Source organism: Nannobrachium achirus, assembly GCF_963921795.1.
Source record: "Nannobrachium achirus genome assembly, chromosome: 16".
Lineage (NCBI taxonomy): Eukaryota > Metazoa > Chordata > Actinopteri > Myctophiformes > Myctophidae > Nannobrachium > Nannobrachium achirus.
This window is the reverse complement of record NC_137823.1, coordinates 21,431,271-21,453,895: the sequence shown is the minus strand read 5'-3', so window position 1 is coordinate 21,453,895 and position 22,625 is coordinate 21,431,271. Positions and strand designations below refer to the sequence as shown.

The window sequence follows — 22,625 nt, the reverse complement described above, 5'->3', positions numbered from 1 at the left end:
ACTGTATTATACAAAATGTAATGCCTCTTATCCATGAGGACTCCCATCTTTGCCATACCCTAGCTTTTGCTGAACTGACGCCACTGGTCAGGTCAGGGTTCTGGCAGAACTTCTAAAGCAGAGCCAGGTTTTGCTGTATAGACTCTTGACGGAATGAACAAGGTTGTCTGTGAAAGGGAGTTATACGAATTCTCTCTCTTGTGCCCACGCGTGTGTGTTTGTGTGAGAGTGTGTACTGTAAGTGTGTACGAATGTGCGTGCACGCCAGCTCGTGCGTGTGTGTTTGTGTTTTAATCGCCCCCCCTCCCCTAAAGCTCAGGGCACTTGGCTTCACTTAAACTTCAATCTAGGCAAATGGCCAGCATCCTCACCCTTCATTTACTTACTTTCAGTGCTTCTGTGCAGTGTGGTGCACTGATCCATCATGTTGTGAAACACTCTAGGCCATTTTTTCCCCTTTTTTTCTCTCCACATTTTCAAAAATAGCAAAGAATAGCAGACCTACAAGCCCCCATAATTGTCATATGACGAAGTATATAAGGGGTTTGGCTCCAGTTGGGGGCCTTTTCCACCGGCAAAGAACCAGTTCGAGTTATTTCTCCCGCCTATGGGATGGCAACTTTCTTGGAACCTTGGTTCGTTCTTACGAACTGGCCACAAACCAACTTTTACGGTTCAGAACCAACTCCAGTTCTCTGTGGAAAAGCTCACCTCTGGTTCATTCCATAGGCGGGAGAAAGAACCTGAACCGGTTCTCTGCCGGTGGAAAAGGCCCCTAATAGTTATCAAAGAACAGACCTCCCCCTGTCTGTCTCTCTTCCTCTGTCTCTCACTCTTTAATTCTATGGTGCTTTTTTTTTCCAAAGCAAATGTGGAATGAATACATTCTAAACTCCAAAATGTACAATTAAAAATGGAATGAAGCGGAACAGAGCTGAGTCACATTGCTCTCTCTCTCTCTCTCTCTCTCTCTCTCTCTCTCTCTCTCTCTCTCTCTGTTTGTCTCTCTGTGTCTCTCTTCCATCTCAGTTGAATGTGTTCCAGAATGTAAATACAGGAAATTACACACCAACATCTGCAACATCTTTGCTATGCATCTCTACACACTGCCCACTCCTCTGTGTGAGTGTGTGTATGCGTGTGTGTGTGTGCGCGCGCGTGCACGCCCGCGTGCGTGTGTGCTTCATGCCCCCTCTACCCTCAGGGCTTTGATTCCAGTCTAACTCAGAAAAAAAATACACAATTCATAAACACAATGAGAAACACACACACACACACACACACACACACACACACACACACACACACACACACACACACACACACACGCACAGCACACAATACACAACATACACACATGTGTACACACAACACAAAAGCACAGCGAAATAAAACCAAACAAAAACAGCATGCCAATAATTATTACAAGATATCTATCTAAAACATGTGCACACACGCACGCACGCGCGCACGCGCGCGCACACACACACACACACACACACACACACACACACACACTAAAGTCTGTTAGGCTAAAGATAACAGTGTTTTATATGATAATGCAATCAGGATTCAGTTGATTCTGCTACTGCGCTTCATTTAACCTATCCATTATTTACTTCATTCTCTCTCTCTCTCTCTCTCTCTCTCTCTCTCTCTCTCTCTCTCTCTCTCTCTCTCTCTTCTCCCCCCCCCCCCCCCCCCCCCTCTCTCTCTCTCTCACCCCCACCCACTCCCACTCATGGGAAGCAGGGAAGCGCGGTTAACGTCATAGTGGATGGATGAACGGATTCTCTCCACATTATTCGCAGCCTAGGCTACAAAGTAACGTTACAACTGCCAGAATACAATACAATACAACCAGGATAACAGGCATACAGAGAGAGGATCGGAGCGGCTTTCCTTTGGGACGTTGAGTCAAGTTTGTCCTTTTATTTGTCAGACTTTTGGGAATAATGGAATATTAACGGAGAAGACCATCTATCGAGGTTTTTGTATAGTTTTTTCCGCTGTTTTCGGAGTTCTTGCCGTGACGCAGTCAAAACTTTTACACTGGAAATTATTACCCAAACATACTTTGAGCTCCGGGTTGCGCTTTTTTTTTTTTTTTTTGCGGATCTCTCATCCGAGGTGATTGATTCCAGGAGCGTCCTCTTTTACGCGCCCCACCACGCGCATTGTTTTGCCTGCAATAAACGATTTGATTTTGGGAAAGCTTCGCGTTTTTTTAGATGTTTTAAAAAGCTACAGGTCAATAATTATAATAACAATGGCTGGAGCAATCTAATGGTAATGGTGTTGTTGTTGACAAGATGTGAGAGAAGATGAAGGGTTAGGTGGATGTGAAAGGCTTGGAGCGTCGCTCTGTGGAACTACACGCTTTTCATGGAAAGTCTGGTTCTTTCAAGGATCTTATGAAGTATTTTGTTTTCCTACAGACGATATAAGGGCTGGTGTGGCTTTAAGCTTTCCAGCAAAGAGCTGGGAGATCAGTTTAATCTGGAGCAACATGGGAATTCAAAGGAATTAATTCATTAGTCCCCCCCCAAGGTGACCTCACGCGTGGATCCATCCATCCATCCACCCCCCCCCCTCCATGCGTAATGGAACACTGACAGAGAAAACTCCGCTTTTCTAAAAGGTGAGTTTTTATTTCATTATTTATCCTATGTGACCTGGTGGAGGAGAGACTAGTTGGACGTGTTGGGATCAACCTTGACCTATACGAAACCATGAATATTGAATGATGTGTTTTAGGCTACTCAAACAACATAATAAATGCATGTAGGCTACAGTAGCTCTGGTCCATCGCGTCACCTCCCGCATCGCTCCCGGTGATGCGGGAGGTGACGCGATGGACCAGAGCTACATGTACAGTAGCCTATCGCCCTATCGTCGTGGCGGTTACACATCTCCATTCAGAAACATTGCCATTCAGAAGATTGACTTCCAGTATTCTAAGTGGAGGTGTCACCTAAACCTAACCTAAACCCTAACCCTAACCTCAGTGGGGGTATTTCTGAATGCCGGGATGTTTCTAATTGGGGTGTTTCTGAATGGAGGTCTGCCCCCTTCGGGGCATATTATTAGCAGTGTAACTGTAGACTAAAGAGGCTGATTGGCTGCCTTGGCTTATAGCCTACCAGAAGAAATACCAGAGCGTGGGTTATTGTTGGCACATCCCAAGTATTGTTTTAACTCTGAGAGTGCAAATTGGTAGGCTTTTGTACACTCTTACTTATACATTGATACGTTATTAAAACACAATTATTTTGTGCGTAATCTGTTGATAGACATTATAGCCCGGGTGTCCCTTGACCTGGCATGGCCAGACTGATAGAGCTATTTATTTATGTTTTTCACTGGCAGATTCGTTTGGTTTCCAGGCTGCTATGTCCCTAGACCATACTCCCTACCAAATTATGTAGAGCGTGCGTAGAGCGAGCTCGCTGGCACTGTGTTTTTTGGAGTGAAGTCATATTTTATCTAACCTTGCGTAGCTAGGCTTAAATACTCATGTTTTATCAGATGTGCTGCTCTTTTTCGCTCTTTCTTTCTCTCTCTCTCTCTCTCTCTCTCTCTCTCTCAACGTCTCCAAGACGACCAATTTAGGCTTGCTAGTGTTTTATTGGCTGCCAGGGAGGGGGGCACACCAGACCACGTCACGTGCAAATATCGTGCTCCATCCTGCTGCCAGACACGGGGGAGGCAGAGAGCTGAGCAGCACTATCAGAGTGGTCAGTTCATGTTCTAGTAGCCCAACAGCAGCTCATTCAACCAGGGGCCACACTTTAGTCCAGGGGTCTTCAACAGGGAGTCCGGGAGCCCTAGGGGGTCCTTAGAGTTACTACAGGGGGTCCTCCAAATCTTTGAGTGATAGAAACTTGTTTTTCTTCTTTTTTATATTGAACACTTGAACCCTAGTGTCCATATTCTGAGAACTTTTGCCAAAAATAGCAGATCTACAAGCTTGTAGATCGGCTATTTTTGGCAAAGAGCTTTGGTGTAGAGGAGAAAAGGAGCAGACTAAGTACAGAGTGAAAGGTAAAGTGTATTAAGTATTGACGGTTCAAGTGGTTAAATATCTTAAAACACAAATGTACATTAATCCAAAATACACTGATGATTGTGCTGTCAAAAGATGAAACTATATGGAATCTATGAACAGGTTGTGGGGGTCCCTGCTTCATCTCTCTCTCAACTAAGGGGTCCTTGGCCTGAAAAAGTTGAAGACCCCTGCTTTAGTCTGTTCACAGACACACAATAGTGGTGGTCAAACATTTCATGTCAAGGACCCCCGAATTGATATGTATTTGGCTGCAGACTCCCACCTGAACATGTTTTGTGCCAGAGAGGGACCCCCAGAAGAGAGAGAGAGAAAAAAAAAGAAAAAAAAAAAGTTTTGATATTTTACCAAATATTTTAAAAAAATAGCAGACGTACAAGCTCACAGCGTGGGACGAAGTGACCGGCTGTACATCTGCAATGTTTGAATAACTAACATATAAATGGATAACGTGGTTAAAATGATTGTAATGTGAACAACTATTAGGCTAGGGAGGACCCACAGGTTGGTAGCTTTAGTTGCCACCAAGCCCACAAAGCACACCGTCATGCAGTTACAACCAATTCACAGAGCAAAATCCAGTTCACAGTTCACACACATAAATATCAAGTGCATAGCCATGGTGTAAAACGCAGACAGAGGCCAGGCGCCGCCTGGAGACAAGATTGGGATGCTGCTGCTGTGAGGTGTCTCGTTAGCAGGGACGTGCAGATTTCAGGTGCTTTATGCCACACTGAACTAAGCATAATCAAGTCACTACTGGAGATGTGGCTTAACGGCATGGATTTCTATACAGAGAGGGCAATTCTTTCAACATAAGATGCTGCATTCAAGTTCAAGAGAATTTGGACAAGACAATTTCTCTTGAATGCTGCTTTCAGGTATGGCATGGAAAGAGGGAATTTTCATTTCTTTCGCCATAATAAAAACTGCATTCATGGTCTGGAGAGGGTACTTTTTACAGACGATAAAAGGGCAGGGGCTCAAGCCCCCTATGATGTCTAGTGTGTTGCTGCTGCAAGGTGTCTCGTTAAGCAGGGAATAGTAGCCTATTTTAGGGACACCATACCACCTTGTGAAGTTACCTGCAAATTATGAGATTGTTCTTTCTCTCTTGGCTCACCTTTTGCCATGATTATGTCAGACTGAGCTCTCTGTGCCAAACGCAATACTTAACCTTGCTTGGTAACACAACTGTTTTTTTTTGTTTTTGTTTTTTTTTAATAATTTTTATCCCACAATTTTGTAACCCATTTTTTCACCCAGTGCTAATTGCCTATGTAAACCTGGGCTCTGCACTCCCTCTGCCACGCCTGGGGAGACAATGGACTGACCTCATGCTTCCTTCTATGCATGAGGAGTCCAAGTTGCTTCTTTTCACCTGACAGTGGAGATTTCCCTGGTTTGGACGTAGCGCGTGGAAGGAACACGTTATTCCAACCAGTTCCTTTCCCCTCCATCAGGCGCCCCGGCTGGCCAGGGGAGGCATTATTGAGACCAGGTTTACGTGCATGTTTTTGTGAGGGCATCAACCCTAGGAGACACGGGGAGAACATGCAAACTCCACACAGAAAGGCCCTATCGCCAACCCCACCTAGGGTGTGGGCGCTGATGACGCGGAGGGAGGAACACGCCGCCAGCTCCCATAGCGTCCCCCGGCGGGAATGCTTGGTAACACAACTGTCAGAGGCAACAACCAGCTCCTTTTCGGTGGCTTGGTTGTCAGTTTGGGTGGAGATATACTGGGAAAAGAGCACATTTCTGCATTTTAAATGTGTGTGGAGTTTGACCCCGGGGGCCACAGGTAGTATTTGTGGGATTGTATGAGCTGGAGAGAAGGCAAACTATACTCTAGGATGGTACACTAATGATTTGTGCTCTTGATAGGTCTTGGAAATTAATCAAAAATATATCAAAAGTTCAAAATTGTGTGATTAGCCATTTAAAACTGTATTAGCCTATACTTCGTTCTACAAAATAGTAAACCTGAAATATTCCAATTTCAGGATTACAAGGTCAGTCAGTGTGATGGTCCGGCAAATGGCAGAGACGTGTTCGGGGTCATCGGCCTTTGGCTCAGAATGTAGCTTCCGAATAGATTAACATAATTATAGCACCGCACTATCTTTGAGTAAAGGTTGATCGTTGGCCCGGGACACACGCTGACTGACAGGTTTTTGTTGTCGACCTCCAGAAGCCACTGAGTGCTAGCCTGGAACCAGACCAAATCCGCCTGGGGGAAAAAGAGTGTCCTTGGTGGATATGGGTCGTGAATGGATCCACTCTCATATACAGGTGTGATCGTAGGCAGGGTTTCTGCACTGTCCATAGTCCTCCTCCGAGACACAGATCAGAGACAGAAATGGTGCCATGATATCTTGTAATGAGCATTAGTGGGACTGGGGAGACCAGGGACCATTAAATTTATATGAAGAAAAACGGGTGAAGTGGCCTTTAAAACAGTCCTCGGTTTTAATAGGTTTTTCTATTTTAATTTTTAATGGAGGGTGTAATAGCATCCTTATTCATTTTATTATACATGACTGTTTTTCCTATTCTTCAGAATATTGCGCTAGCTAATTAATTGTCTATTGTGTTACCAGGCAGGGACAATAGCTAATCAAATATGTAACACTACTACTAGAAGCCAAGACATGCTCAAAGAGAGAAATACATAATATTAGAGAGGGGGAGGGGGAGAGAGAGAGAGGGAGAGAGAGAGAGAGAGAGAGAGAGAGAGAGAGAGAGAGAGAGAGAGAGAGAGAGAGAGACCCATATTGACCGTTTTCCTACCCTCTTAGTATATTGAGCTAAGGGTTATTTGAGATGATTTGAAATTCTAGATATAGACCCATTATTCCATAATAATATCCTTTTACTGTCAGTTTATGAATATTTATTTGGGCTCTGGTTCAGCATCTCATTCCCGCGGTGGAAAGTAACTATACTGTATGTACATTTACTCAAGCACTCTACTCAAGTACAGTTTTGAGATATTTGTTACTTTACCCGAGTATTTCCACTGAGATTTCAATATTCTCAGAGGAAACTGGGTACTTCTCACTCCACTGCAATTATGTGACAGCTTAATTTATTCGTTACTTTTGTCTGGTCTAATAGCACTTCGGCATTGAACCCAGAAACCTCACATATTAGGTCACGTTCTAACCTCTACGTGACCTAAAGTGTTCTCAGGCTAGACGTCATGGTGAATTCAAGAAGGCCTAGGCCCAACTCTATTTCACATATCTCATTAAAAATGTATTATGTATGACTTTTGGAATGGATTGAGATGGCAGCCAAGACCTGGCCATCTTTGAAGAAGCAGGGTTAGTAAGGAAAGGTAGCCTATATCGCGATTTGCCTGGAAATCATCCCCATAAAAGCTGGGTAATATTAAGCCTGCTTTGATGAAACGCACACACGCGCGCACACAAACTGCGCTGAAACGTGCGTGTGCGTTTCAGGTGTGGGACAACCCAAGAGATGGTAAATCCTCATTGTTAAAGGGTCCTCAGAGAACTCTGAGCCAAAAACGTATAAAAGAACACAGTTTTTGTGAACGGGAGACCTGACAGTCAGGCACAATTGGGACTGTGTGAGTAAGACAGAGCGAGTCAATTTACCAGAATCAACAGAGGGATCGCTCCAGTACCCCCTCCCCACAGTCACACACACACACACACACACACACACACACACACACACACACACACACACACACACACACACACACACACACACACACACACACACACACACACACACACCTGACACGTGAAACTGATGATTCAATTCAGCTCGACTTAATTAAATGGAACTGTATCGATCTCAAGGGGGAAACAGACTCAGGCAGGGTGAACGATGTGAGGTGCCGGCAAGGGACATCGTCTGGAAGGAAGCAAACTTGAGGCCGTGCGGTAGGTATAGGCCATAAATGGGCAACTGGCGGCCCCGGGGGCCACATGCGGCCCCCACCTTCACTTAATGCGGCCCACAGGTTAATACCGGAATACTAATATATTATTGATTTCAGCTGTTACAATTCCAAATATGACCTGCTTTAATTCCGTCAGTCTATCTTAGTAGCTTAATGACTAGTATAGTTGCATTAAAAATGTAAATGTATATATTTTTTATGTCCAATGTATTAGTATTTAAGTTCATAAAGTTAACATGAGTATATAACTAAATGCGTTGGAAAATAAATCAAAATGTTAGATTTCAGGATTCCAATTAAAAAATATCAAAAGAATTATTCAGGATTCCAATTCAAAAGAAGCAAGCTTGTAGATCTGCTATTTTTGCTTCTTTTGTATAAGATACTAGAATTACAAAGTAGAATGTAGCAATATGCAATGTGGCCCTCTGGAGTGGAGGTGGAAATATAGTGGCCCTCGCCATCATCAAAGTTGCCCACCCCTGGTATAGGCTATTCTAAAACCTGACCGTTTACTCTTGTCAAAAAGTGCTGTAGAGCGGAGTGCGCTGGAGGAAGCTCCACAGGCTGGTGTAGAATGATGGCTTTGTCGACGTGGGCCAGAAACCTTGTATGTCCAAAACAACTGCTAGTCAGGAAATGGGGAAAAAAAGAACTTAGATAGATAGATAGATACCTTTATTATCCCAAGGGGGAAATTCAGTTACCCAGAAGGTACAGCAGTTAAAGGTTACAGGACAGTTAGAAAAAAAGAAAAAAAGAAAAGGACTGTTGTGTACAGCCGAGTGACAAAAACAAACAAGAAAGAAGAATCAACAATACAGGAGAATCAGCCATACATTGCAATTAGGTTAAAATATATATATATATATACATAAAGTGTCGAGACAGAACACAACAACAAAAAAGTAGTACTAACGTTTCAAGTAAAGGATTGCAATTTTAAGGGACTTTTCTAAGCATATTGCAAACTCAAAGAACTTACAATGGTCCAGTCATTCAAACATTAGAAACTACTTCTCAACGTAGTGCCAAAAAATATATAGCCTACACATATATACAGTATGCAAAAGTGTTTGCACCAAGACAATAATAATAATGCTTAGCCTAAATAAAAGAAAAAGTGCAGAGCCAAAAAAGTGTCCAAAAGTCTGTGCAAACAAAAGAAGTGACCAATGTCAAGTCACAACAAAGAAAAAGGAAAAGAAAAGAAAAAAAAAAAAAAACGCAGATAGATGGCGATGCTCCTCTCCGCAATACAGGAGGGAGGGCGGGGGGGGAGTCATTTGGATGGCCCGGGATGGAAGATTGGAACAATATCGTGGAGTTGTGTGCGCGTTGCAATCGTCCTTCCGAGCCTCGGTAGTACAGCGTCTCCTCCGCCGTCTTGGCCCACGTATGTTACGGACCTCCACAGCGACACATCCTCCGGTCCACGCCACGAGCCTCCGCGGCGAGGGCTCCGCTCCTCCGGTGCGCAGCGTGCGCCTCTGGCCAGAGTTACGGGCTTTCACGACGACAGCGTGTAGGCCTCCTCTTCTGCGCGAACATCGCGCGTATGCAGTTTACTCCGGATCTGACTCCCGCCGCCATGCTCGCCTGCATCCAGAACAAGGTCCACGTACACCTCCATGCCTACGGCACCAACAGACTAGCCTGGGCTGGCTTCCAATTTCGGGCTTTTGATCCGGTCGGGAGCGGAAGATCTCCTACGTTTTTCTGTAGTCCAAAACGGACTACACTTTGGCCGGAAACAACGACCGGAAACAGTTTTAACCCGTACTTGCGCATGCGCTAACTACATGGCTAACGACTTGCGCATGCGCTAACTGGGTTGAAACTGTTTCCGATCGTTGTTTCCGGCCAAAGTGTAGTCCGTTTTGGACTACAGAAAAACGTAGGAGATCTTCCGCTCCCGACCGGATCAAACGGCCCGTTTAGTAAACGAAGACCAGGCTTTCCCCCAGCGGAAAGCCTGGTGATGCGAGGTTACCAACAGACTGGTGTCTCCATAAAAAAAACACCAAAGCAACGAGCCAGTCCCGTTGCCCCAGGGCCACACGCTTAAGACAGGCTAAACTGATAGAGGTAGGCCACTGTTTCCTCTGCTTTGTTCCTCGCAGGGCACAGAAGGCCCTTCCCCCACTTTTTCTGCCAGCCGATCAGAAAAAACACGAAAAAAAGACACGAAAAAAAGACTAAACTACTATATACACGAATAAAACAAAGTTCCTCAGAACATGCCCAGTCACCACAAGAAAAAAAAAGAAGACAGGAAAAAAAAGCAAGAAAAAGAGAAACTTGTGTACCAATGGATTAAATGTAGTTATTATTTAGTCACAAGCTCTTGATTGATACTTTCGATGGGTTCAATATTTATAAAACTCACAGACTGTGATCAAAATTCTAAACGCCAAAAATAGCAACTCCTTTTTTTTGTGAGGAATAGGGCATTTAATGTACTATTTATTTGATGCAGTGATGTGCTTACTGGAATAATGTGAATATTGTACACACATTGTACTAGCGTTCTCTCTGTCACTCTCTCTGGCACACACACTAGGCTATTAATGGCATCTCCCAAAAGATCAACAAACTGCTTCATTAAAGAACTTCAAGGCCAATCTTTCTTCCCAAAGGACATACATCAGTACAGGGGTTTTTAACAGATCATGTACAGGCCCCACAGCTCAGAATTGGGCCTAGTCCAGCCAGCCAATCTGTCTTTAGTCTTGCATTGTCAGTCTGACAATGCAAGACTAAAGACCTCCTATCTGCAAATTTTATGATTTTTGGATTTCACTTGAAATGGGTACTATAGGCTATGCTGCACAGTCTGTCTGCAAGATCGTTATGCCCCTCATTTTGCCAAAAATGTCATGTGAAATAGTTGATAGGTTTTAATTTTAAACACACATTTTCTTTTTCATTTTCCCAACAAAATGATTTTTGCAGATAGGAGGTTTTGCGCTTTGTGATTTTGATTTATATTCGGATAAATTATTGCTTGATCATTTCAGAGCACCAGACTTTGACAGAAGCATTTGAGCATTGTGGGAGACAACAGCCTGGCTCAGTGGCTTGTGAGACTATCTATCTGTCACTTTTATGCCCATACATGGAGTTCCGTGTCACCCAATGCCCAAATATGTGGTCCAGGTCAGTCTACCGGTATGTCTATGATATCATATTGATGACAACAGGGTACTCCACGCAGTATAAGGATCAGTGTTTTTCAGGAGAACTGCCGACGTGACCACCTTTCCCACTCGGCACGTCACTCCCCCGGGTCCTCGGCGATACGCACGGCGAGTTTGAAGTGGAACTGGTTGAGTGGTTCTTCAAATACTCAGGGGACTCTTTCGCAGGGACTCACTCACAGGGGACTCTTTCACTCACACGCAGAGATTTCAGGCAGTTATTTATAGGATTATCCTATTCAAACCGGGGAAGCATCATGTGTAACCACTTTTAACCATTATTTCATACTTTGGCTACCGGCATTCAAAAATAGAAGATCTACAAGCTCTTAGCGTGTAACTTTGTGTCGCTCTTAGAAATTAACTAAAATCTTTGCATCTGGGGGGTCCCTGGAACACAATATTATTGAAATTTCGGGTGGTCCTTTCCTTGGCATGAAGAAGTTTGAGCATCACTGACATATTGCAAACAAGTAGTTTTCAGAAAACTGTTAGGATTTAGAAGATATTTGGTAGAATCCGGTCTCAGGCAGCTGTGGCGCTGTCAAATGTTTATTTCAAAGTTACAGTGGATTACTGGGATTTCGTTCCTGACTCTATGTAGCATTCGGAGATTGCGGATAATAGTTTTGTGGCTATGTCAGACTACCAAGGCACCGTCTCACCAATCAACACAACTGAGCTGTCAATGCCTGTGAAGTGAGAGGAATTCTGATAGGCTATATCAGGGGTCTCCAAACCTTTTTTCAAAAGGGGGCACATTAGAAAATATTAAAGCATCCAAGGGCCGACTACATCTCTTGACGTAATGTATACCTTCATACCATAACAAAGTCACATACTGTACATATGTATCACATTTAAATGATTTTATTTAACTATCATCATCAATATTTAATATCATTCAATAATAACAAAACAGAAATAACTTATTTCACATTACCAATTATTGTAACCAGATCGACGTGCAAGGTAAAAAAAAAACGATAGTTGCTTTGTGTATGTGTAACATACGTGATCTTGCGTTGTGTTGAAAAGCACCACAGACCAGGATTCTCTGTTGAGTGGATTTATTCTGATAGACAGACAAATGAGGAAATCACTGATCTGCTCTTGGACATACAGTACAGTAGATGGCTGAATAAATGCTGGAAATAGAGCAGATACCGTGAAATTAGAATACTATCTAAAGCATCAGTATGTCTTAAGATCTCTGTGTATATATATGTATTCATGTATTCATACGAAAATAACAAAATAATTAAAATAATCTCCAGAGCACAATAAACACAACTTATACCGCTCTCATATCAGGGAGAGAATAGGAAGTGAAAGAGACAACATCGTTCTCTAAAGGCAGCCGTGCCAATTTTCTTAAGGTGGCAGGACACTCTTAACTTTTAGTGCTAAAACCGAACAATTTCGTTTTTTTGTTTTTTTTTCAATCCAATCCAATATATCTTTTTTCTATTTTACTTACCCTGAGCTGCTTGTAGAGACGTGGGTGGTCCTGGTTCGTCCGGCACTTTCCAACGAGCCATCCTAAGTGTTCCGACGATTTATTCCATTGCAATTAAAATCCACTGCTGCGTGGGTACCCCTATGTTACAGCGGTGGCCTACGGGAGAATGTCTGGCACTTTGGCGGCCTCTTGTGGCCCTTGGCAGTCAACTTAAGGTACTGTAGAACACTAGAGCACAATGCAATTGATGTTTGGGCAAGGAATCATTATTAACCATGTTACATATCGTCGTTGTCGGGTGGAAACCTCGTATCTCCAAGTTTCAAATTTGTATGTTTTTTTTCACAAAGTAAAGCCCTGCTTCATCATACAAGGCCGTCGCACAAAAGTAGTGAAAACAGCAGATCGACTTTTTTCACTAGTTTAAATAATTTTTAAAATGATAAATGCAAAACGAACGGTTTTGAACATACAAGGTTTTTATCCGACAACGACGGTATGTATGTATGAGTTCGGCCTGTGTGTACAGTATGTCCAATATCCGTCCGTATACGTTATCACCAGCTGCAGCCACCCAGACGTGCTGTTGAGCACCCTGCACCGCTCATTCCACATGGGTGCGATTTTTCCCTTCAGTGGGACAGCGCAGCTGTGTCGTATATTATGGGTTTTATGGAAGGATAGTACAGGGAAGCACAGTGGATCAAAGTGCTGCTGGAAGGAGGAGGGTGGTATCACTGATGCAATATTCAGCGTTCTGCTTGACTCCACACATCATGTGTTGCTTGATCCTTTCTGCTTCTCACTCCATGGTGTTGTTCCAGATGACCTTTACAACAACAAGAGGGGGTCTTCCCCTCGGGCTCTACAATCTCTCTCTCTCCTTCTCTTTGCTCTGCTTCGCTTCGCTTCTCACTCTCTCTCTGGATATGTTTTTGGTCATATTTGTTTTGTGTATTTTTGTTTTGCTTGATCTCAGAATTCAGCTCAGTTTAACAACACACCTGGTGTATCTATTTATTTTTTCATTTATGTTCTAACTTAGCAAAAATAGCAGATCTACAAAGCTCACAGCGCGTTATGATGCAATGCGTTATGATGCAACACGCTATCTTGAAGATTGCAACTTTCGCTGCTAGTCCGACGCCCCGTTGCGAACGAAAGATGCTCAATAAGGGAACAATGCCAGTTGGGAACGCATGCATGCTCCTCTGGTTATACAAAACCTATTGTAACCTCTGCCTGTGTCCATTTTATAGCCATGTATGGAGATCTTTATCTGTCTCTCTGTCACTTGTTTCATCGTTGACCAGGGGTACATCATCAGTGTGTTTAACACAGAGACCAACCACAGCTTCTTCCTGAAGGACACTGGCGGTCATTCAGGCTTTGCCTACAATGGAGAGCTGTACATTAGTATTCAGCGCATGGTTACAACTTACATGAACCACACTGTCATTTTTGAGCGGTGATAACCACCACTCCTACGACAGAGCCGTCCATACAAGGAGACATGCACGTGTGTCTTGTTTGATAGCATGCGAACTAAGTGAGTACCGCTCATTGATGATAGAGTATATGCTTCCCTGCCCTTCCAGCCACTACAGCATTAGTTTCCGGTTGCTCTTCGGGACCGGTAATTCCAAGATGGTGGCTGGAAAAGTATCTTCAAATGTAATGGGTGAGGTCATCGTTCCCTTCGTCTATGATTCATTCACAGGTGATGCCCCCAGGGCCTGATTACACAGGCTCACAGCACAGAGCTGCAGCCTGGGGCATGAGGCTCCCGTGGGGCACACGCATATGCGCGCGCACACACACACACACACACACACACACACACACACACACACACACACACACACACACACACACACACACACACACACACACACACACACACACACACACACACACACACACACACACCTGATCTCCGCAAAGGGCTCCATTTGGAGCCCTTGTGAGTAAGTAGCCTTCCGTCCTTGACCCGCTTTCCTTGACCAGACCAGACTTTAAATCTACATCAGATCACCGCATTGGGCTCCATCTGGAGCCCGTGTGTGTATGTACCACTGCTTCCTACTAGCCTTTGACAGTCTGACTACCAGTCAGCACTAGCTCCTGGCTAATTTCAACAAACACCGTCTTCTTCACCTATACATTACTGTTATACTGTTACTGGCCATAAGCTTTCTCTTCCCCAGCACACCGTGGGTCCACTTACCTGATCATCCAGCGGTGACAACTACCTCTGCCTGTCCAAGAGAGTTGACCAAGTTTGAAACCAGCGGTCTCAACTTTAATCCAATGGCTCCGCGATTGGAGGTCTCCGAGCTGGAAGAGGAGCTGCGGTCCATAGAGCAACGCATCGAGGAGCTACTCCAGCGGAAGGCAGCCGTGTGTGCCTGCATTGCCAGCGCCGAACATGGGGGCAGCTCGCCGTCCACGTCCGCCGCTGCGTCTGGTGCGTCTGCTGCCCCGGCTATTACACCTGCGCTCATCGGCTTTCCATCCTCGCCATCCTGGGCAACTGTTGTTTCTAAACGCCAGCGCAAAAAGGATAAAATAACAAAAAAAAAAATCCACCGTAGCCAAATCAGCCGTAGGTCTTCTCCCCCTCTTCGATCCAGGGGTGGATATGTCCTTTCGCACGGCAAATTCACTTTCCACTTTGATGAAGACTCCCCGGAGCTCCATCCTCTCCTGCCCTGTCATCAATAGGAGATTTTCCACACCAGCCTCTCAACGGTCAGCTGGAAAGAAACGGCCCGCAAGCCCCACCACTGGCTCACCGGAGTCCGTGGCTCCCCCTGGGGTTAAACGTCTGCGTACGTCCCCCCAAGTGCCGCTGGAACCCGAGTCCCAGCCACCCCATTCAGTTTTTAAATCGCATTCTCCATCTCCATTAATGCCCCCAAACGCTGTTTCAATACCTCCGCTGCCACAATCAATAGTCCAGGAATCCTCAGCCCACCTTGACTCAAAGCACTCATTGTTGATTCCTGCTCAACATGCGTCCAAACTTTCCATTTACAGCTACAATTCCAATCGGCCGGAGGTCCTATATGTTGGAGATTCTATAATCAGATCTGTTAAACTTCCCGGTGCAACTACTTATTGTCTCTCAGGAGGAAAAACCTGTGATTTTATTGAATTAATTCCTTCCCTACTCGACGCTCACCCCTCTGTCCACACAGTTATCGTTCACTCTGGCACTAATGATGTAATGGCTAGGCAAAGTATCAAATTACATGCCCAGCTGGTAGCGCTTGTCGATACAGTTGAAAGCCTAGGGAGGAGGTGTGTCTTGTCTGGCCCCATTCCAGCTATGTTCAAGAGCGACGAGCATTTTAGCAGGCTGCTGCATCTTAATCTTTGGATGCAGAATTACAGCCTGGCCACTGATACTGGTTTCATTAATAACTTTAACTATTTCTGGACTCAGAGGGACCTTTTTAAATCAGATGGGCTGCACCCAAATGTGAAGGGAACAGCCAAACTCACTAATAACTGTATTAATTATATTGCTTATAAGTGATGTTTTTCTCAGCAGGACCATGACCAGTACTATGCCCCTAACTTGCATAGTACTCTCTCACTTCCGAGATGTCCTGCTGATGTTAGTGATGTTAGTTTTGTCCTTCCTGCAATTTCACAATTTCCTGATGAACGGCTGTGTGTAAAACCTACACCTGCTATTATTGAAAATAACCCTATTACCTCTGCTACAAGCTGCCTTAAAATGGCACTTTTTAATATTAGAGCTATGAAAGAAAAAACTTTTCTTATTAATGACATTATTACCTCTTATAAGCTTGACTGTATTTTACTCACTGAAACATGGCTAGATGACAGTGGTAGTAAAGAGCTGATTGAGGCCTCCCCACCAAAATTTTCATTTTTTCACTGTCCAAGACTTGACAGGACAGGTGGTGGTGTTGCTGCTATATATTCAGACATTTTGTCATGTAAACCTATCTCACTTGGTTCTTATAATACATTTGAGTACTTAGCTATGCTCGTCAAAGCTGTTCAACCCTGTTTAATGATTACCATTTACCGGCCCCCGAAGCTCAGAACTGGTTTCATGGATGAATTCAGTGAGCTTTTGTCTCAAATTACTGTTAAATTTGACTCAGTACTTTTGTGTGGGGACCTGAATATTCATGTTGATCAGGCCAATGACTATTTTTCTAATTCTTTTAAAGACATTTTATCAGCCTTTGATTTTATCCAGCACATTTCGGGACCCACACATGAGCGCGGTCACACGCTTGACCTGGTCATTTCTAAGGGCCTTAAAATTGACCCAACAACCACTTTTATTGATCTTGCCATTTCAGATCACTTTTGTATATTTTTTAACCTTGAGTGGATCTCTAAACACGTCCCTGCTGTTAAAACAACTAGTAGACGTTTTATTTGTGCCAATACGATAGATAGATTTGTAAGCCTATACACAGATTCTGAACTAGTTGTTGGGTCACAATCATCTGATCATGATTATGTTTCTAATCCTGTCCTGCCGCCTTTGTCTTTATGTGACAAATTGGTAAGTAATTTTTATTCCATAACTAAACATATTATGGATGATATTGCCCCTTTAAAAACAAAGGTAGTTAGTGGTGAGATAAAATCCCCTTGGAGGAACAATGAAAACATTAAAGCACTAAAAAGGACCTGCCGCCAATATGAGCGGAAGTGGCGGAAGAGTAAGCTGCAGGTTGATTATAATGAATATAGAGAATTGCTAAAAAAATACAACAACAAAATGAAAACATCTAGACAGCAATACTTTTCTCAACTTATTAATGATAACCTTCATAACTCCAAGTTTCTCTTCAACACCATTGGCAAATTAATTAATCCTCCACGATCAATACCATCTGAAATGCAGTCCAGGGAGAAGTGCAATGACTTTGCCTCCTATTTTAACAGCAAAATTCTTAATATCAGGAATCACATCAGGTCGCCCTCTACTGGTGGGCATGATGTTGCATCCACCCAACACCTTACTGTCACCACTTTCTCCAACTTTGTACCCATTACACAGTGTGAGCTTCAGGAAACGGTGCAACAGTTGAGCTCTGCAACATGCGCCCTTGACACATTGCCCACAAAGTTTTTTAAAAATGTTTTTAGCTGTCTGGTCAATGATGTTCTGGCCATTGTTAATGCCTCACTACTCTCTGGAATTTTCCCCACTGACCTCAAACACGCCATTATATCACCACTACTTAAAAAGCCTAATCTTGATCCACTTCTCTTTGAGAGTTACAGACCAATTTCTAATCTCCCATTTCTAGGGAAAATTCTTGAAAAAGTGGTCTACAAACAATTGTATAATTACCTATCACTCCATAATCTGTTTGATGCCTGCCAGTCCGGTTTTAGGATCAATCATAGCACAGAAACTGCCTTGGTCAAAGTTGTTAATGATCTCAGAATAGCTACTGACAATCATAAAGCCTCTGTTCTGGTCCTTCTTGATCTTAGTGCTGCGTTTGATACAGTAGATCATTCCATTCTTCTCCAGCGACTAGAACAATGCTTAGGCCTTCAAGGCATAGTCCTAGACTGGCTGTCATCTTACCTCACTGGAAGATCCTTTTTTGTTTCGATCGGCAGCTATGAATCCGATGGAGTTAAAACTCCATTTGGAGTCCCTCAAGGGTCAATTCTTGGTCCACTCCTATTTAATTTATATATGCTTCCACTCAGATCCATCATCCAACAATATAATATATCTTATCAGTCCTATGCTGATGACACTCAATTATACATTTCTGTCTCAGCTAATAGTCTTAACCCAGTAAATGACCTTGTGCGATGTATCTCGGACATAAAAGATTGGATGACCAACAATTTCCTTAAACTAAATGAAGAGAAAACAGAGATTTTATTAGTAGGTCCGAAGGACTTAAGGCTCCAGATTAGTTCCCTGTTATCTCCCCTGTCAGTTAAACCCAGTGACCACTTAAAAAACTTGGGTGTGATTTTAGACACAGATCTCAACTTTCAGAAGCACATCTCTTCCGTCTCAAAAACTGCCTTTTATCACCTAAGGAACATATCGAAAGTTAGATGCTTCCTATCGCAACCAGACGCTGAAAAACTGGTTCACGCTTTTATTTCCAGTAGATTAGACTACTGTAATGTCCTCTTCACTGGACTAACAAAACAGGTCCTACATAAACTCCAACTTGTTCAAAATGCTGCTGCTAGAGTTTTAACTAGAACCAAGAGATTTGAACATATTACTCCTGTTTTATCTTCTCTTCACTGGCTCCCAGTAAAGCAAAGAATTGATTTTAAAGTGCTTCTTATTGTTTTTAAATCTCTTAATGGTTTAGCTCCCTCCTATGTTTCTGACATGCTTGAACCATATGTACCTACCAGAACCCTTAGATCTTCTGACAAAGGTCTCCTCACTGAATACAGGATCAATTCTAAATCAGGTTATGGTGCTTTCAGTCACTATGGTCCTGCTCTGTGGAATTCGATACCAGCTGATCTAAGGTCTGTTACAACTGTGTCTTCTTTTAAAAGCAAACTGAAGACCTACCTATTCTCAAAAGCTTTTACCTAGGGTTAGAATGTATTGTTTAAACTGTTTTCCTTTTTATCATATGTATGTTCACTTTGTGTCAATATGTATGTTTTTATTGTTTTTTAATTTTGGGCTTTATTTTATATTACATTTTTGTTTTTTATTGTCATTTTCATTGAAGCACATTGAGCTTGCGCTTGTCGTATGAAATGTGCTATACAAATAAATGTGACTTGACTTGACTTGACACACACACACACACACCCTTCCGGCAGTGCCAATCAACTAGACAGCCGAGCGTTCTTCCGGATGCTTCTGGTTCATTGGTGAGCAACGTTGATTGAAATTAATAGCTGGGGGCGGGGCAGTCGTAGTTTATTAATATAATTATAATAATAATATAATTAAAGCCGCTCACAGAATGGCTCCCATCCACAGCCCATACATTACAACTACCGTATAATAGAGTTATTTTAATGAGTTAAAATTAATGTCCTCTCTGTTTTATTACTAATGTAATCCTGACCATACGGTCAGCAGCTGGAGGTTCAGGAAGGCTGGTGATGGATCATGTTCATGTCAGAGGTCATTCAGCTACTTAACCACCACCACCTCCCCACTGCTCCCTGAAATATGAACATGTACCAACTGATCAATCTCTCATATTTATTACCCTTCCCGCATGAGACACGCACAGTATGGCATCGGTGTAATCATTCTTGTCTCAGTTGTCTGTGTCTGTCTGTCTGTCTTTCTGTCTGTGAACGAAATAGCTTCTACATACTAACAAAGTGTCGCAAGCTTGTAGATCTGCTACACATTAGTCAAAAAACGCACCTGTGCTCAAACAACACAAGTGCATATCTCCTTGTATAGGCTGTTCTATCCGTGACATCAGCTGTGGTGATGTCGTTCTCTGCATACTTTCTATGGCATTAGTCGCGTGTGACGTTAGTCTCATACTACAGACATACAGTAGGGACATACACGCAAAACCAGACGTAGGAGCGGTTAGCACCGCTCAAAAATATCACCCATGACATGCCCAAAATATGGACACCAGCCTGAAAGTGGTTAACAGTGGTTGTCAAAAAGCCAAAGGTCAGGGGTGGGCCAGCCAGTTAGTGCACAGAACATCTAACATATAATTTTCCGAATGTCTGTCTGTCTGAGTGTCTGTCTGTCTGAAACCGCGTTTCTCCTCAGTGGCTGGAGCAATTGATCTGAAATCGCATCACCATCAGCATATGAACACACCTGACATAACTGGCCCTGTTACAGATGTTGTCCAAAATCATGCAGATCGGTACACAGTATCTCTGTAGCCGTTAAATGGAACGGGTATTTCTTACATTGATGCTCCTACATATTAGCATGCAAGCACCAGTTAAAGTTACTTTCCATCCCTCATATACTGTGTGCACAGTGCACATCCCATAATCCACACACTGCACATCATTTCGGAGCTCATATCTTTGAACGGGTAAGGGCTAGTTATGCTAACTTGTGAGTGTAAGGACCCGGGTTCAAATCCAATCCCCATCTCTCCTTTCTCTCTCTGCCCTTGGTTTTCTTGGTCTTTCTATCCACAAGTTTCCAAAGTCCCATCGTGCATTGCGCAGAAGGCGTGCGGCAGTTCCGGTGAGAACTGATCCGAGAGTGATCTACAAGCTCACAACGGTTGCATCTGCAACGCGACGTGAGCTTGTATGTCTGCTGTTCTCCGGAAGTGTCCCACATTTAATTCTACAGTAAATTCTCGCAGAAACAGGTCGATAATGACCCATCTGAAATGAAGATATTGTTGCGTTATACTGACGATTAAAACCCCTCTGCGAGGAAGTTTGGTAAACATAAAATCAAGAGTGCAGCCTATACTGGACCGGAGTGACCACATATACTTGGCTTAGTTCACAGAGGCTAATTTGCGTTGTCGTTCTCCTCCTTTCAGCAATAAATCCAAAAATAATGTGAATACTTCCACGGCCTCACTAAAGGTCAACCTCTCAGTCCTCTCTCAGTCTCTGCCATGTCGCACAGGAGCGACAAAATTCGAATCGAATGAAAACACGACCACGTCAGTGATGATGAACCCGAGGTCACGGGTTGACTATTATATAAATATTTTGTGTTGACTTGTATCCGCCGTTGCTGAACTTTTGGACTGAACAGAGTTCAGGCAACTTGTTCCATGTCAATGGGCCTGGGAGAGATGTTGTAGAACAACAGAATGATGTTTGTGCATGCAAGGTTTAAACCCCCTAGGCGTGTTTGACATTTTTGGAGCTGTGTGGAACACAAGCTACCCTATACGTGGCCGTGTGTGTAGGTATGTATGTGGGTGGGTGGGTGGGTCTGTATGTAGCCTCAAGCCTGGTGTAGTGCCTTTTATGACCACACATGTTAAGGGAGGGGCGCTGTTTTCAACTGCAATACACACACACACGCACACGCGCACACACACACACACACACACACACACACACACACACACACACACACACACACACACACACACACACACACACACACACACACACACACACACACACACAGCTCCACTTCGAACAGAGGTTCGATTTTTTAGCACTTACTGTTCTCACAGCAATTTACACTTTGCCACTGCTGCTATTTCCTGTCATTATTTATTTAATATCACTTTTAGCAGTGGTGGAAAGTAGCTAAGTACCTTTACTCACTAGTGTGCTTAAAGTGGCATATATGCAACATATTTTAATGAATAAAATGTAATTGTGCCCAATCTGTGTGATAGAGCATGTTAATACATATAACCTATACAATCTGTATGGTAGAGTATGTTAATACAATATAACTTATACAATCTGTATGGTAGAGTATGTTAAGACAATATAACCTATACAATCTGTATGGTGGTAGAGTATGTTAATACAATATAACCTATACAATCTGTATGGTGGTAGAGTATGTTAATACAATATAACCTATACAATCTGTATGGTAGAGTATGTTAATACAATATAACTTATACAATCTGTATGGTAAAGTATGTTAATACAACATAACTTAATACAATTGGGGTGGTTGTATTTTGTCTCTATTTGTGACCTATGGACACATGGATCTGACAAGAATCTTGACCTGATGTTCAAGATTACATTTATCCCCAGGCTGAGCAAGCAGGCAGGCTCTATTAACTCAATGGTAAAAATATCAGCACTTGCGCAGGGTTCAAATCCGGGGTAGACATTTTGAGGTACATTTACTTGAGTTTTCCATTTGCCAAATATATATATTTTGAATCCAAAGCATCTGAGAAGTTCTTCCACCACTGACTTGTTAGTAGTTGCTTTTCTGACACGTATTGCACAATATTGCACCTTGTTGCTGCTGTCATCTTCATGTGTCATCATGTCCGCTGTATC

General features: G+C 43.2%; 1 protein-coding gene across 1 annotated transcript in view; it reads left to right on the top strand.

Moving 5' to 3' along the window:
- Positions 1-2,290: 2,290 nt before the first annotated feature.
- Positions 2,291-22,625, top strand: part of tmem200a (transmembrane protein 200A) — a gene marked incomplete at its 3' end in the record, with an annotated part of 60,732 nt that continues 40,397 nt past the window's right edge. Inside the window, exon 1 of the mRNA XM_080744786.1 lies at positions 2,291-2,641. The remainder of the gene's footprint in view (positions 2,642-22,625) is intronic.